Source organism: Acomys russatus, chromosome 18 (assembly GCF_903995435.1).
Source record: "Acomys russatus chromosome 18, mAcoRus1.1, whole genome shotgun sequence".
Taxonomy (NCBI): Eukaryota; Metazoa; Chordata; class Mammalia; order Rodentia; family Muridae; genus Acomys; species Acomys russatus.
In genome coordinates this window covers 46,068,371-46,083,121 of record NC_067154.1, presented here as the reverse complement: position 1 = coordinate 46,083,121, position 14,751 = coordinate 46,068,371, and positions in this window count along the sequence as shown.

The following is a 14,751-nucleotide window of genomic DNA, read 5'->3' as shown; positions in this document are numbered from 1 at the left end:
GCCACATTAATATGCAGATAGTAAACAGAGCCCCTCAAAGTTGCAAAGCAGCATGCAAGTTAAGAGAAGCCAGCAGGCCACGCATTACTCCCACTTCCACTGGACACGGCACGCACCTTGATGTCATCTACTTCTGCCACGGGCTCTGAACACATGCTGTGCGGGTTCACAGTAAGGATGTAGCTCAGCAGGTACAAGGCTTACTAAGCATAGTGGTTTATGCCTATAATCTCAGCACCATAGAGGTAGAGGCAAAAGGATCAGCAATTCACCATCATCCTCTGCTACACAGAGTTCAAGGCCAGGCTATACTACCATGAGTATATGAGCAACACAAATTAAACTTGGGGGGCTACTGAAAAAAAAAAAAAATATATATATATATATATATTAGTCAAAACTGAAACTAAACACACAAACAACAAAACAGACTTAGTAGCTTCTGGTTATATATTTGTGTATGCATATTCATACATACATTTATATACAGATATGAAACAATGACATGGGGGAAGAGGCTATCGATTTGAGAGTGAACGAGAGATCATAGAAGGAGTTAAAGGAGGGGTCGTGGGATGGTCTGGAAGGAGGAAAAGGAAGGCAGAAGTGACATAATTATGTTTTACCTAAAATGTATAATAAAATGATGCCTGGTTTTGTTTTTTTTTTTTTTTTAAGAAGACACAAAGTTTGGAAAGATGAAGATGGATCTGGCAGGAGTTATATGAAACGTGGGGGTGATTATAATCAGAATGCATTGCATTCATGTCTGAAATTCTCAAAGAATTAATAAAATTATATCATATCTTTAGGAAAGAAAAGAATCAAACCAATTTCAGTGTTTGATTAACTGTTTACACAAATTAAGATTAATTTATCACTAACTTTAGTTTCCCCCTTATCTCAAAGAGCAATTAGTGTTAGTTTTCATATGTTTATAAACAGGAAAGTGTTTATCCCTATAAGAGAGGTGCTGGCCTATTCACTTTGGGTCAGAGTAGTGTCAGCTAAGTCTCTGGTATGTGATGTGTAATGATTTGAAATTACACCTCTGAGAAACAGACGTTCCTAAAATTTAAAGCTGGGAGGGAGCAAGAAGTTTGGAGGGCTATGAAAGGAAGTTCTCCATTTACAGCAAGTCTAAGCATGCAGACACTTGAACTGGCTTTGTAAAACTTGCACAGTGGCTTCTTCCAGACTCAACGGGTATTTGGCCATAATCTGTGCACTTCTCAAACAAAAACACTGCAATTGCAGCCCAACATTTGTAAGTGTTTGTTTGTTTGTTTGTTTGTTTTGTTTCACCCATGCTGTTGAGTTTCTATAAGGTTCAGGTTTCATTTATTCAATTTAAGAGCAGATTTCATTAGGCAATCAAGCGTGCATTTAGGTTGCACTCCTGTAAGGCTGGAAGGAGAATGGGAAAGTCTGGTTTAGTGGGAGCTGAACAAGGTGATGACACCACTGCTATTGGAGAACTGAGGCCACCACAGCATCTATCATCCCTTACAAAACAGCCACAGGACACTCTAGCCAACTCAGAAAGCACTGTAGAACAAATAGTAAGGCCTGCTTCAGTTGGCATTTACATTCAGAGCTAAGGATGAAAAGCTGACTTGGTGCTGCTGTTGTCTCTACCCACTCAAGCCTTCAGGATCAGCTACCAATGGGACTCTTCCAGACAAGTGAGCCTTTTCCCGTTATAATTTCACTCACAAAACTGGTGCATTCAGAGGAAATGCTTTGACAAAAATCTAAAGAAAAAAAAATGGTAGGGAAGAAGAGGGAGAGAAAGAGTGAGGAGGAAGAGATGAAGATGAGACAGAAGGAGAGGGAGGCAGGCAGGAAGGAAAAAAGGAAGGAAGGAAGGAAAGAAAGAAGAAAGAGTGTGTATTTCTAAGGATAAGTTTCTCCTTGGACAAAGAAGTTCCCTTTAGTTTAAAAAAAAAAAAGGCGGGGTAGGGCAGGAGATTGGAGATTATGTCATGCCCTCGGATAAATAAAATGTTAACCAATTAAGACTTCCTTACGTTAGCTCACAAAGCCAACCAGAACATCCAGTAGTACAGTAAAATAAATACCAGTAATACTACGCAAGTCATGATTTAATTTAATAAACTAAATAGAATGACAATTAAAAATATAAAAATAAAAATAAAATTACCTGCAAACCTCAGATATAGTTCTGGTGTCAGAGGTTGTAGCCCTGCTAGGAACTGCCTCAGTTCTAAAGCCACAGCTGTTGTGGCCAGTAAACTGCTGTCTTATGAAAATGTGCATAGGTCATCAGAAGAGAATTTGCATTAGATGTAACGGCACTTAATATTTGTTAAAAGTGACAAACCAAGTCCTTAAGTAATTGTTTTACATACAACTAAGAGGTCAAGTAGCAGTCAAACAAAGGGACTCCTAATAATTTACATTAACAGAAGCCTATATGGGTCAGAGCATAAAATACCTAGAACATTACAATGAAAAAAATCCTAAATAATCTTAGTTCTTTCTAGTGGAAGTATAAAGTCATAAAGTAGGGTTATCAAATTTGATGCCACAACAGTAAAACATTTCTACATAGTCTACCAAAACCCATAAAATCAAAATGCCAATTACAAAATATTTGTATTTGATGTAAAACAAAAGATCAACAGAGTGTGGTGACGAACATCTATAAGCCCAAAACTTTGGAAGCTGAGGCAAGAGGACTATTGTGAATGCAAGGCCGGACTGTGCTACCTGGAAAATTCTAGGCAATTCTGGGAAAATAAAATGAGAATCCATTAAAAAAAAGTCTAATTTTTTTTAACTACAAGGAGATTCTAAGAAAAAAAAAAAGAGCAATAAGGGTGTGAGGGGATAACTTAGTCATAAAATGCACAAATTAAGACCTGACCACCCCCCCCAAAAAAAAAAAGTCAGGCATGATAGACATACTTATAACTCTAGTGCAGGGAACACAGAGATAGGAATGTTGCTGGGGTCCTCTGACCAACTAGCCTGGCCCATTTAGCAAGGGCCAGATCCCTCTCAGTAAAAGTTTACCTCTAGCCTACACACACACACACCTGCTCTCTTAGTTAGGGTTTCTATTGCTTCGATGAAACACCGTGACAAAAGCAACTTGGGAAAGAAATAATTTGTTTGGCTAATAGTTCCATATCACTGTTCATTGTCAAAGGAAGTCAAGACAGGAACTCAAGCAAGGCAGGAACCTGAAAGCAGGGGCTGATGCAGAGGCCATGGAAGGGTGCTGCTTACTGGCTTGCTCAACCTGCTTTCTTATAGAACCTAGAACCATCAGCCCAGCAGTGGCACCACCCATAATGGGACCTTTCCCATCAATCAGTAATTAAGACAATGCTCTATAAGTTTGCCTATAGCCCATCTTATGGAGGCATTTTTCTAATTGAACTTACCATCTCTAAGATATCTTTAGCTTGTGTCAAATTGACATAAAACTTTCCATCATACATGCATGCACATGAAGGTGTGCATACACACAGAGAGATCTTTAATTAGAGAATAATTTTAAAATCTTAGACAAAACTCAACCATCTCTCCCTCTCCTGTGACTACTAAAACCCAGATAGTCTGCTAATAAGCAGCAATGGCAAGTGTAGAAAGACAGGCACGTGTTGGTACTAACAGCAGTGTGAAGGACCCACCTCTATGGAAAGCAATGAGTAACATTTATCAAAACTTAAATGTGTACACTTTTGACCCCTATCTTCTGCCTCTAGGATTTACTCCTGTGGAGATATTTATGATTGCACCCAACAACATATATGCAATGGTCCTCACTGCAGCTCTGTTCTCATTAGCAGGAGCTTGAGTATTTCCAGGAGTAGTGCATTTTACTGAATAAGTCACAGGGCATGCAAAGCCTGGCAGACACTCTTGCTTGTCTTCTGTTTGCTAATCCTTCCCAGGCCTGGAGATTATTGTGAAGGGTCTAAGGCAACGATGGTCTTTCCATTCTCCTTTCTGAACTCCAAAAGATATCTAGCCACTGTCTCAGGGGGCTCTGAGTGGCTTAGAAATAAGAGCAGAAAGAAAATTCACTTTCCACTGAGCACCCTCTTGACCTCTTGAATTTAGTCTTTTGGATATGTATTTGTGAACTATATAGATTAATTTTAAATAACATCATCTACTTTAGTTTAAAAGCTGAAGTATTTCAGCTTTAAAGTTCACAAGTTTTCAAAGCAGTGGAAGAACTGGGGCTGTAGTTCAGTGGAAGTTGACAGTACTGTACATCTTCCGTGAGTCTCAGTGAGTCCCAGCCTTTCAGGACATGGAGCTTGCTGATATCTGTTTTCTTTGTTTGCCTGTTTGTTCTGCCCAGTGAATATACAGGATGAGTAAGTGGCTAATGACTATAAAATCAGACAGACAAGTTTCCATTCTGTCTCTGTCTGTTCACATGGATACAGCAGAATACCGAAGACTGGATAATTTAAAAGGAAATTTCTTTCTTGTTGTTCTGAAGCTTGGAAGTCCAAGAACAAGGTACCAGCAGGTTCAGGTGCCTAAGTGGGGATGCTATCTGCTTTCAAGACAGTGCTTGATTCTGTGTCCTCCATGGAAAAATAGTATCCTCACAAAGCAGAAGAGGAAAAGAAAATGAACCCCTTCCACAAGCCCATGTCATAAGCAATAACCCAGTCACAGAATGGGATGCCTCCCAATCCATTATCTGCCAGAGATTCAACATTAATGTGACAGGGGACCCCATTCGACCACAATGGTGTCTGTCACTGTGTGTCAGTTACATGACTTTTAGCCAGGTATTGTAACTACCTGGACTAGAGCTCAGTTTATTCATAGTCAAACAGGGAATAGTGAGACCCCCAAGGTCCCAACACTCCCAATAGTTTAAACAACAATTTAGACTAGGAGTGGGGCCAGACGTACCGGGCACTTCTTTGGATAGTGTTACTTCTCCTATGTTCATTTTACTAACACCATTTAACGGAATTTGGGAGTCAATGTTTGGAGAGCTAGTCAGTTTTTTGAACTAATCAGAAACGCTGTACGAGGAGCTATAAGAGACTGAGATAGGTTTGGGTTTTGCCAAGACTACCTCCGGCAGTAGTGTCATACTTTTAACTTTGCCTGGATATTTAAATCACCAGGAAAACTTCACCATTGGTGTTTGGGATCCAGCAACAGAGATGCTGATTTCGTAGTTTGGGCTAAAGTTTAGGCATCTGACTGTTTTAAGCTGTTTGGGTGGTCTTAATGTTCAGAACCACCAACATCAATCCATTAAATCATCTGGTTTGTCGTTAGTAAGGTTCTGAGGGCTTGTTTGTCCATTTCAACTACAGATTAGAAGTTTCACTTAAGCTTTAGTCTCTATATTTGAAAAAAACAATCTTTGTCTTCCTTGTGGTCTTCCTGAGTGCCTGGTCCGATCTCATCATCAGTTTCGCTTGACTGGTTGTTAGTTTGCACACCCTGACAGCAGCTGGACCAGGATCCTCTGCCTAAGCTAGGCAACTGGCTGACCAAACATCCCAGCAAGGCAGGGCCCTCTGAGCACACTGCCTTGTTCTATGCGGCAAATATTTCAAGTGCTGATTTGATTCCTGGGCACAGCAGTCCTCCTCCCCTTGCTTCTTTTTCCTCCCGTTTGTTTCCAACTTTGAACAGATTAAATAATGATATGCACAAAATTGCACCCAAAAGTAAACAATCATAAAATGTTTATTTTGTTTTTCAGATGCTAAGCAGAAGAACCAGATGTAGCAGAAGAGGGGAAAGTTGAGGCCTTTGGAAACCCTTTGAAGGACTCGGAAGTCATTAAACTGTTTGAATCCCAAGAACTCACAGCCACACCAAGATGATACTTCATAGCCTATGACCATATAGTGGGGGAGGAGGTTCCCCTCAGTCTTAGACCTAGGGGAGGGGAATAGGGAATAGGGTGAAAGTGAGAGGGAGGGAGGAATGGGAGGATATAAGTGATGGGATAACAATTTAGTTGTAATCTGCATAAATTAATAAAAAAAAAAGAATTCATAGCCACATTTCTATAGCTCCATGTGTTTGTTCTGTTCCTATTGTTAGATTGCAATTTGGAGCAAGCATTTGAGGGGAATATTGTTAAAGCAAGGACCTTCCCTGGATGTTCTACTTTTGAGAATGGGTAGTTGTGGCCGAACCTGGTGGTATTGTAAGTGAGGCTCAGGGAGACATGGAAGAAAGCAATCCTAAGACACATGTCTGATAGTGTCAACCTTGACCAACACTCTTCCAAGTTTTCCTCTTCTTGGAAAAAAATTCATAGTTCTTAACATGGTGTAAAGTGCCAGGCGCTCTGCCTCCACATCCCCTCCCCAGTATGTACTTGCCCTCTCCACTACTTGTGTATACCAATATCTTTGGACCAGAGGATGATCATGTAAAGCAACCTTTGTATACATCACAACTGTTTGGTTCACAGCTGTACTCCAAGAGCAATGAAGAGTGTGGTCCAAGATCTGCACACACTGCCATGAGTGGGGCGATGGGGGAATAAAGACATAACAGACATACAGAGAAGGTGGGATCAGGCAGGCTGTGCAGTCTGATGGAGACATACCAACACTAACCGAGAAACTCATTGCATTTAGTATGTACAGTACTAATGAAAAAAGGGGAGGTTAATTAGCATTGGTAGGACGTCTCTGACTCAAGTCACCTGAGATGAGGAAGCTGAGGTTGGTAGTTTCTGTGTATGGTTTTAGGTAAGGTCAGCCATTTGTCAGTATTTGTACTTCGATGGGGGAAGGCTTTGGCATTCCCTTGCATCTGGGGCACTGGAGTTCGTGACATGGCTGTGCTCATGTCCATAAAACACAGTCACTAAGAGTTTCATTCACTCCGCACAGACGTGAGTAACTTAAGAGATTTTTAGAGAGCCAGATCAATGGGATCCGGAAGGAGAAAGGAGAAAAGGACGTTGAAGATGAAATGAAGGTTTCTGGTCTGAGTAACAGGGTGGTTGGGAAAACAGTTTGGAGAAGAGGTGGCTACAAACCAGGCAGGGATGCTGAACAGGATACATGCACTTCACACCTGTCAGATGATTTGCATGGGCCTTTTTATTATTTTAATTTATTATAATTTATACAGATTACATCTTAAATGTTAACCCCTTGCTTATATCTTCCCGTTCCCACCCTCCCTCCCTCTTCTGTCCTATTCCCCTCCCCTAGACCTCTAACAGAAGAGGACCTCCTCCCCCACCATATGACCACAACCTATCAGGTCTCATTTGGGTAGCCTGCTTCCCCTTCCTCTGGGTGCCTAGTGAGGCCTCCCCACCAAAGGACAGTGATCAAATCTAGAGCACCAGAGTTTGTGTCAGAAGCAGTCCCTACTCTCCCCACAACCGTGGAGAATGCGCTGTCCCTTGGCTAGATCTGAACCGGGGGTCTAGGTTTACTGCATGCATTGGCCTCAGCTGGTGCAACAGTTTGTGCAGAACTACCCTGAGTCCAGATCTGCCAGCCTTGATGGTCTCCTTGTTGGGCTCCTGAACCCTCTGGGTCCATCCATCCCCTCATTTTTCCATATATGTTGTCTCACATAATTCACTAAAGTCAACTGACGCTAGAAGTGATTAGCTATCTAACCTAAATTTATCTGACATAAATTATGGTAATGTAGACTACTTTATCTGGGCACATGAGCCACTTATCCTAGCAGAGTTAAAAAGATGACTAGACTCACTTCATTTCCCGAGTTTCCCTACAGCACAAAGCAAAGCATATTTTAATGGCTTTGTGAACGGCTTTATTCCCATAGATCAGTTTTAGTTTTCCGATGTTTCACATGAGTAATTACGTGTCCAGTTCATTTTACACAGCCCCCAACAAGCCAAAGGAGCAAACAGCCTCCCACTGCTACCTCTGACAGCATTTCTCACCCCTATTGCATTCTGAATCTTTTTTTGTAAGGCTCTCCTCGTTTCCTGCTCTGGGCAGGAAGATTTGAAAAGTCAAATCTGCTAAATATTTATTCTTCACAGTGATATACTCTGTTCATTTTTGCTACGCATCCAGGAGCAACATTCTGCATTCAAGTCACATTTCCAGTGTGTCTTCCAAGCCTTTAGACTCCAAGTTGCTCGGCAATAGGACTAAGCACTTTGCTTTATGATATTTTAGAACAGTGTTTATTATTAATGAATGGTCTTGTCAATGCGAACACAGCTCCTCCCTCCAAAAGAATAAGTGATGGTTTGCTCTAAGCCAAATATGAGTAATCATGGTTGGCCCAGGAACATGGATTCTGACTGCCCCAAGTGACATGTTCCACCATGAAAACAGTTACATAAACTTTTATAGTCACAGAACAAAAGGCAGTCATAAGTCAATACATTCACTGTATACATCGATAGGACAGCAGGTAGGTGGGTCATAGCAAAGTGGGGGGAAAAACTCTGCTGAAGGTTTCAGATGTACATCTAATGATCTTCTCAGCTTTGGGGAAGAATATTACCAATCTGGTAGTATTTTAAGTTAATACATTTCCGAATGTTTTATCTGATAGTGGAAAAAGATTTTAGGTTACATACAAAAGGTGGCCAGTAACTAGCAATTAAAGGAACAGCTTAAGATGACTGTGACTGTGGATCTGTAGCATCCCACTGTCCACGTCACTAAGTTCAAATTAATTAACAAGCCCTGTAGGGTCCTCAGCATCAGTGTGGCTTTTGTCTAGAACTTAACACAACAATGGTAGTCAAGCACATAAGCACCAAGAGGGCTATTTTCTTCCAACAAACTCTGGTGGCCATAGCCAAGTTCATCTAAGGTGGTATTGCTCAAGATGGGACTGACAACTCAGCACTCTGAGCAGCTGTCTGGGCTATGTCTGCACACTGGTGTTTGATACTTTGGATACTTTTTATAAGGGAGGAAACTCATATAATATGCCCTGCCAGTGGAAAGAATACACAGAACCGCCATGTGGAGAGGTCATAGGCCAAAACAAACAGCACATGAAAAACAAAACAAAAGAAAAACAAAAACCCTTCAATCTTCAGATTTAAAAAAAAAAACAAAACAAAAACCTTGGGAGTGGTGGGGCTTACCTGCCTACAACTAGAATAATTGCTGAAGATCCAAGTTATCACTATCTTACACGTCAATATCAGCCGTTATTCATTGACTACAAAAGGTAACTGAAACTAAACACAACAAAAAGGAGGCCCTTTGCCATCACCAAGACTATGGAAAATGAGCCCTAGGCTCTGCGGCTTTTGTTTTAGAATGTGCTGCTGATCTTGTTTGGTTGTTGCTCTTCAGGTAAGAGCTTTCCACTCAGGCTTCTTTAAAGGTGTGACAGGGCTGACTTGCTGAACGAAACTCTCAATTGTCCGCGGACCCTTGTTCGGAATTCTAATCCCTGTAACTAGGACACACGTGAAAATGATATAATGTCTAAGTACATTATTGCTTATAATATCGTCAATTATTCATAATACAAATTGAGGTGTTGTAAAGTGGCTAAAAATGCTTGGTTTTCAAGACAAATAAATACTGTAATTGAAAGACTGGACAAATAGAAGACTAGATCTTGTTGGAGTGTATGTTTTACATTTCTTAAATGTGAAAGGGAAGAAAAGCCTATTTCTGTTAAAATTTTTTATTTACAAATATATTTTATTCAGGTGCTAAACGGTTAAGTTTTAAAGGTGTCTCTTTTTGCCAAATAAGTAAAAAAATTCCATTATCTATCAATTAAACATAGATAAAAAGTAACAGACAGTGATCAGAAGACAGATACATATTATGCATGCAAGGAAAATTAAAACTTGGGATGTTGAGGGGCGAGGGTTTGCTTTGATGTATGAAAGAGCCATTGTTGATGTGGGACAAAACCTCCCCAGTGTGGGACAGAGATTAAAAAGGGGGGAGTTGCTAGCAGACCAAGGTCAACGGAGATATATGAATAACATAAATGCTATTAATCTAGTGTTGAATGAATCACAGGAGTTCAGCGGGTGTGGTCATGTGGCAGAGTCGGAGCAGGAGTGCTTCGTGTCACTTTGTGTTAGATGATGAGCACATCCATCAAGATCCCTAAATGCCATCCAAGCTGGCGTACGAGAAGCTTTAAGGAGCTTGAGGGAAGGAATCAAAGGACACCTCTGAGGCTCAGAAAGGTAATAGGGATGTTCAAACAGCGCAGTGAGTTTCGGTACTTGCAGGCATCCATACAATCTCACTCTGCAGGAAACGGCGTGAGAAAGGATTTCTGATTTGGATTGGGAGCAGCTTATTATGTCTAACGTCGCCTCACTCATTATGACCTTGTTTGATAGTGAGAAAAGATGCAGGCAGTACTACTGCCTTAAAAGACTGGATACTGGAAAACATGGAGTTCTTTTCTTCTGTGGTTCATTTAAAATACAAAACAAGCTGCTTCTCCTTTCTCCAGGGAAACTCTAAAACCACTAAATAAGGACCATTCACTGTTCTCAGATTCAAATCTGCCTGGATGTGTGCGATCCTCGGAGTCTACAGCTAGCATAAAAACACACAGTGCTGACTACTGGGATATACATGTGTGTCTATAAGACAGTCTAGACTCATAGTTTTTAAAAACACAGTGGTTTAGAATTAAAAGACAAAGGAAAGGACAACAAAGAAAAAAAGAAAAAGAAAAACTGAGATAAACAAGAAAAGACTAGTGATAGTGACCACCCCTCAAAAAGATAGAAAGAAGAAAAAACAAAAACAAAAACTAAGAACAGAGAAAATGAAAGTAGAAAAATACAAAGATTTGTTTTTAATCGTGTTAATGTTTTTTGCACTAATGAATTATATTTCTGTCAGTCCATAAGGTATAGAACTTTATATAAATACATTGAAAAGTCATTAAAAAGTGAGCTGCAGAAGACTGGCAAGTAAATAACATCTGAATTTGAATGCACTGGCTACATTTGCTGAATTGCTTGGGCACTGTTTTAGTCTCATCCACTTGTTATTTCAACAGTTGTTAAGTGCCTTGTATGTACAGAGCATCACCGAGTCTACAGTGAACAAAACAGGCATAAAAATCCTGTTCACAAAAACACTTTAAGATTGGATGCTGGGAGTGTAGTTCAATGTCGGGGTGCTGGGCTAGCATGTGCAAGGCTCTAGGTTCAATCGTCAGTACTCCACTGGGAGATGGAAGAGGAGAAGGAAAAAGGGGAAGAAGGGGATAATAAGGAGATAATGTCGTCGGCTGTTAGAGTTCTTCAAAAGCTTATGTCCATGAAGAGCCTCGGAATATCATCTTAATTGTAAATAAAATTCTATGTAGATGTGAGTATCCAAAGCTCTAGAGTTTAGTAGAGGGGCCCTAACTCAATGACTGGTGTCCTTATGGACAGACACTGAGGAAAGCAATGACAGGAAGTCAGAGACAGAGCACGGAATGGTGTATGGCCCAGCAGCAAAGCACTTCTAGAAACAAGGGGAGAGAGTGTGGGTTGGTTTTTCTCAGAGCCTTGAGGAGAAACCCAATTTGTCAACTTCATTTCAGACTTTCTAGCCTCAAGAACTAGTTGGTAATTAATTTTCCTTTTAAAAGATTTATTCATTTTATTGTGAGTGTTTTGCCTGTACTAATGGATGTATACCTCATCAGTGCTTGGTGCCTTCAGAGGTGAGAATGGGGTATCAGGTCTCCTGAAACTGAAGTTATGGACAGTTGTGAACCACCTTGTGGGTGCTCGGCATTGAACCCAGGTCCTCTGCAAGAGCATACACTTTTAGCCACTGAGCTGTCTCTCCAGGCTGAATTTCCTTTGTGTCTGAACCCACCAAATTTGTGGTAATTTGTTATATACACTTTAGGAGATACTAATGCATTGGTGATGTGAATTGAGGGAACCAGACTGACTCCTTTTGAAAGTAGAAGCCATCTTGTTACCAGGTCAAAATTAAGTTCATTCCTGTTTTCTGTAAAACTTGAATTTGGCCAGGTCTTGACCCATTTTCTAGAATTTGACATGTTACATACCCTATTCTCCACCCAGAGAGGAAGTTCTGCCTCTGCCAAATAATTTTGAAATGTGATGCCAAGTTCCTATGTAATGAAAAACCCCTAGCCTTGCAGTTTGGGGGCTAATATAAAACCCCATCTTCTCCTGTCTTTGATGCTGTTTTCTCAAACCCTGCTTTAGAGAGATAGGCCTGTCTGACAGAAAGTAAAGCTTGCTTAATTCAACTGAAAGAATTTGGGTAATGGCCGTTACTCTCCTTTGGTAGGATTAACAACCCTATACCAAAATAAGCCTTTTTGACTCCCTAACCACAGAGGGCCCGAGGAGGATGAGCAGACAATGGTGCAGTTGTGGCAACGTCTTTGAAAAAGTTCTTAATAAAAGGACAGAGAGAGAGACAGAGACAGAGACAGAGAGGGAGAGACAGAGAGACACACAGAGAGAGACAGAGAGACAGAGAAAGAAAGAGAATGGGTTCCTCTACAAATTTTCAGCCATTCGGGTCTGAGCAGCACTTTGACAGACCTAGAGTCATCTTGTTCATTTCACAGCTGGAGAAATGGAAGTGATCTGCCCTTTGGCTTTCTTTCCCACTTGCCTCAAGGGAGGAGCAGATGGTCCAGTCCTGTCTCAGGCAGGAAATCTCCATCTGGCAGACACTCTGAATAATGCAGCTGCAGCCCCCCGAGAGAGGAGTAGCTTACCAGTGATATGGTAAAACACTCATTAATTCCACAGTCATTCTAGAGCCCTGATGTTGTACATCACAATGGGAAAAGCAAGGAGAATGATAGAGTCACACACTCGGCCCTACAAGTGTCCCATTTTATCAAACTATAGGCAACATTAATTTAAGCAAGTGTATTTTTAGATCTTAAGGTTCTAAAACTAAAGGTACAAAACAAGGCAGAAAGAGAAAGCCAACAAGTTGATCGTTTCTAACTCCTGTAACGGAATCCTTAAGACCAGGTGACATAAAAGACATGTCCTCTCCGAGTTCGTCAGGCACTGTCAGATTGGCATAGTGAGGGCCTAGTTCCTGTCTTACAGACGCTCATCTTCTCTCTGTGCCCTCACATGATGGGAGGGACAAATTATCTCCACGGGTCTCTCTTATGTGGTCACTAATCCCATTAAAGGGTCAGTTGTGTTATCACATTAAGTACGAGCCCTCTTCTTTCATGACCAAATTGTCTTCCAAAGGCCTCACTTCTTAATGCTAAGACTATGAGGGGTAGAATTCAACACACAAATACACTACGTTTAGTTCACAGCAACCCTGGAAAACATTTCCATCTGTGGAACTAGAAATGGCAGGGTTTTCCTTTTCTGCTTACAGCGCACCAAGGTGCGGGGGTGGGGGGGGGGGTTGAGAGGGGTGGCAGGATCAATATCTTAAAGGGGGAGAGAAACATAAGAAAATAGCCCAGTGGCGCAAGCTGCTCTTCCTCTTGAGATAGTCAGTGTTTGTTTGTGGGTCAGCCTAAGGATGGAGAGGCGGATCCCAGAGTGTCTGCTGAGAGACCGGAGCACTAGGGCAGAGCTGCTGGCAGTTGCACTGGGTGGAGAAGATATCTTCAGAAACAGAGTTCCAGAGGCTCAATTTCCCACACCCCACCTAGACAGGAAGGCAAACCTGAAAGCATCAAAACCTCTAAGACCTACAAACAGTCTTTGAGCAAAAACAATCTTTCCTTGTACACCTCACCTTCCAACGCTGACACTGTCTCTGAGGAAAGGCCATCCATGCAGGCCTTGTACAGCTTTCCGACATGCTGTCTGGACTTTTATGGAAATATATCAGACACATCTACAGTGGGGAGAGGGGAAAGAAACATACTAGAAGCTGACCTGAGGAAAGAAACAGGCCCAACTTTTCAAACAAGAACCCGTTTCTCTCCCTCTCCCAGATAGTTCATGAAGGATCCCCGACAAATTTGTCATGCAGGAAACTAGAAGAGAGCCGGGACACACCACCCCCGGCACATTTGGCATTTTATGTGGGTGCTGGGCAGCCAGAAAGAGGGTCTCATATTTGTGCAGCAAACACTTTACCCACCCAGTTATCTCCCCAGTTCCTTCTGTGGAACTGGCCACAGTCGCACTTCTTTTATTGGTTGGGTTGGGTTGGGTTGGGTTGGGTTGGGTTGGCTTTGGTTTGGTGTGGTTTGGTTTGGTTTGGTTTGGTTGGGTTTGGTTGGGTTGGGTTGGGTTGGGTTGGGTTGGGTTGGGTTGGGTTGGTTGGGTTGAGTTGGGTTAGGTTGGGTTGGGTTTGGTTTGGTTTGGTTGGTTTATTGAGGCAGGGTCTTCGTAGCCCATGCTGGATTCAAACTCACTATGAAGCTGAGGATAAACTTGAACTCCTGCTCCTCCGGCCTGAACCCCCCAACTGCTGAGGTTACAGGCATAGATACCCAGGCCACAAAAGTGCATTTCTTTACCCCTTAATAACTGTTTCCACGAAGCCAGGCTTTCCCCTACGCTTTTGAAATCTGGGACTTCTGCACAGTGTTTGAAGTTTTAGGGAACACTCGACTGTGTATCCAATCAATCTGGTTTACGGGAGACTTGGCAACAAAGGTAAAGATAAGAGAACTAGAGTGCAGCCTTGTGAGCCAGCGCAGACCAGACTGAAGGAAGTAACACAGTGGCCACATTAGTTCCACTAATAGTCCTTAGTTGTGTCCCCCCCCCCCCATTGGAGACTATGGAAGAACACAGCCAAAAGTTAAGACAGACCTTCCCAGAAGCTACATCAGTCAGTC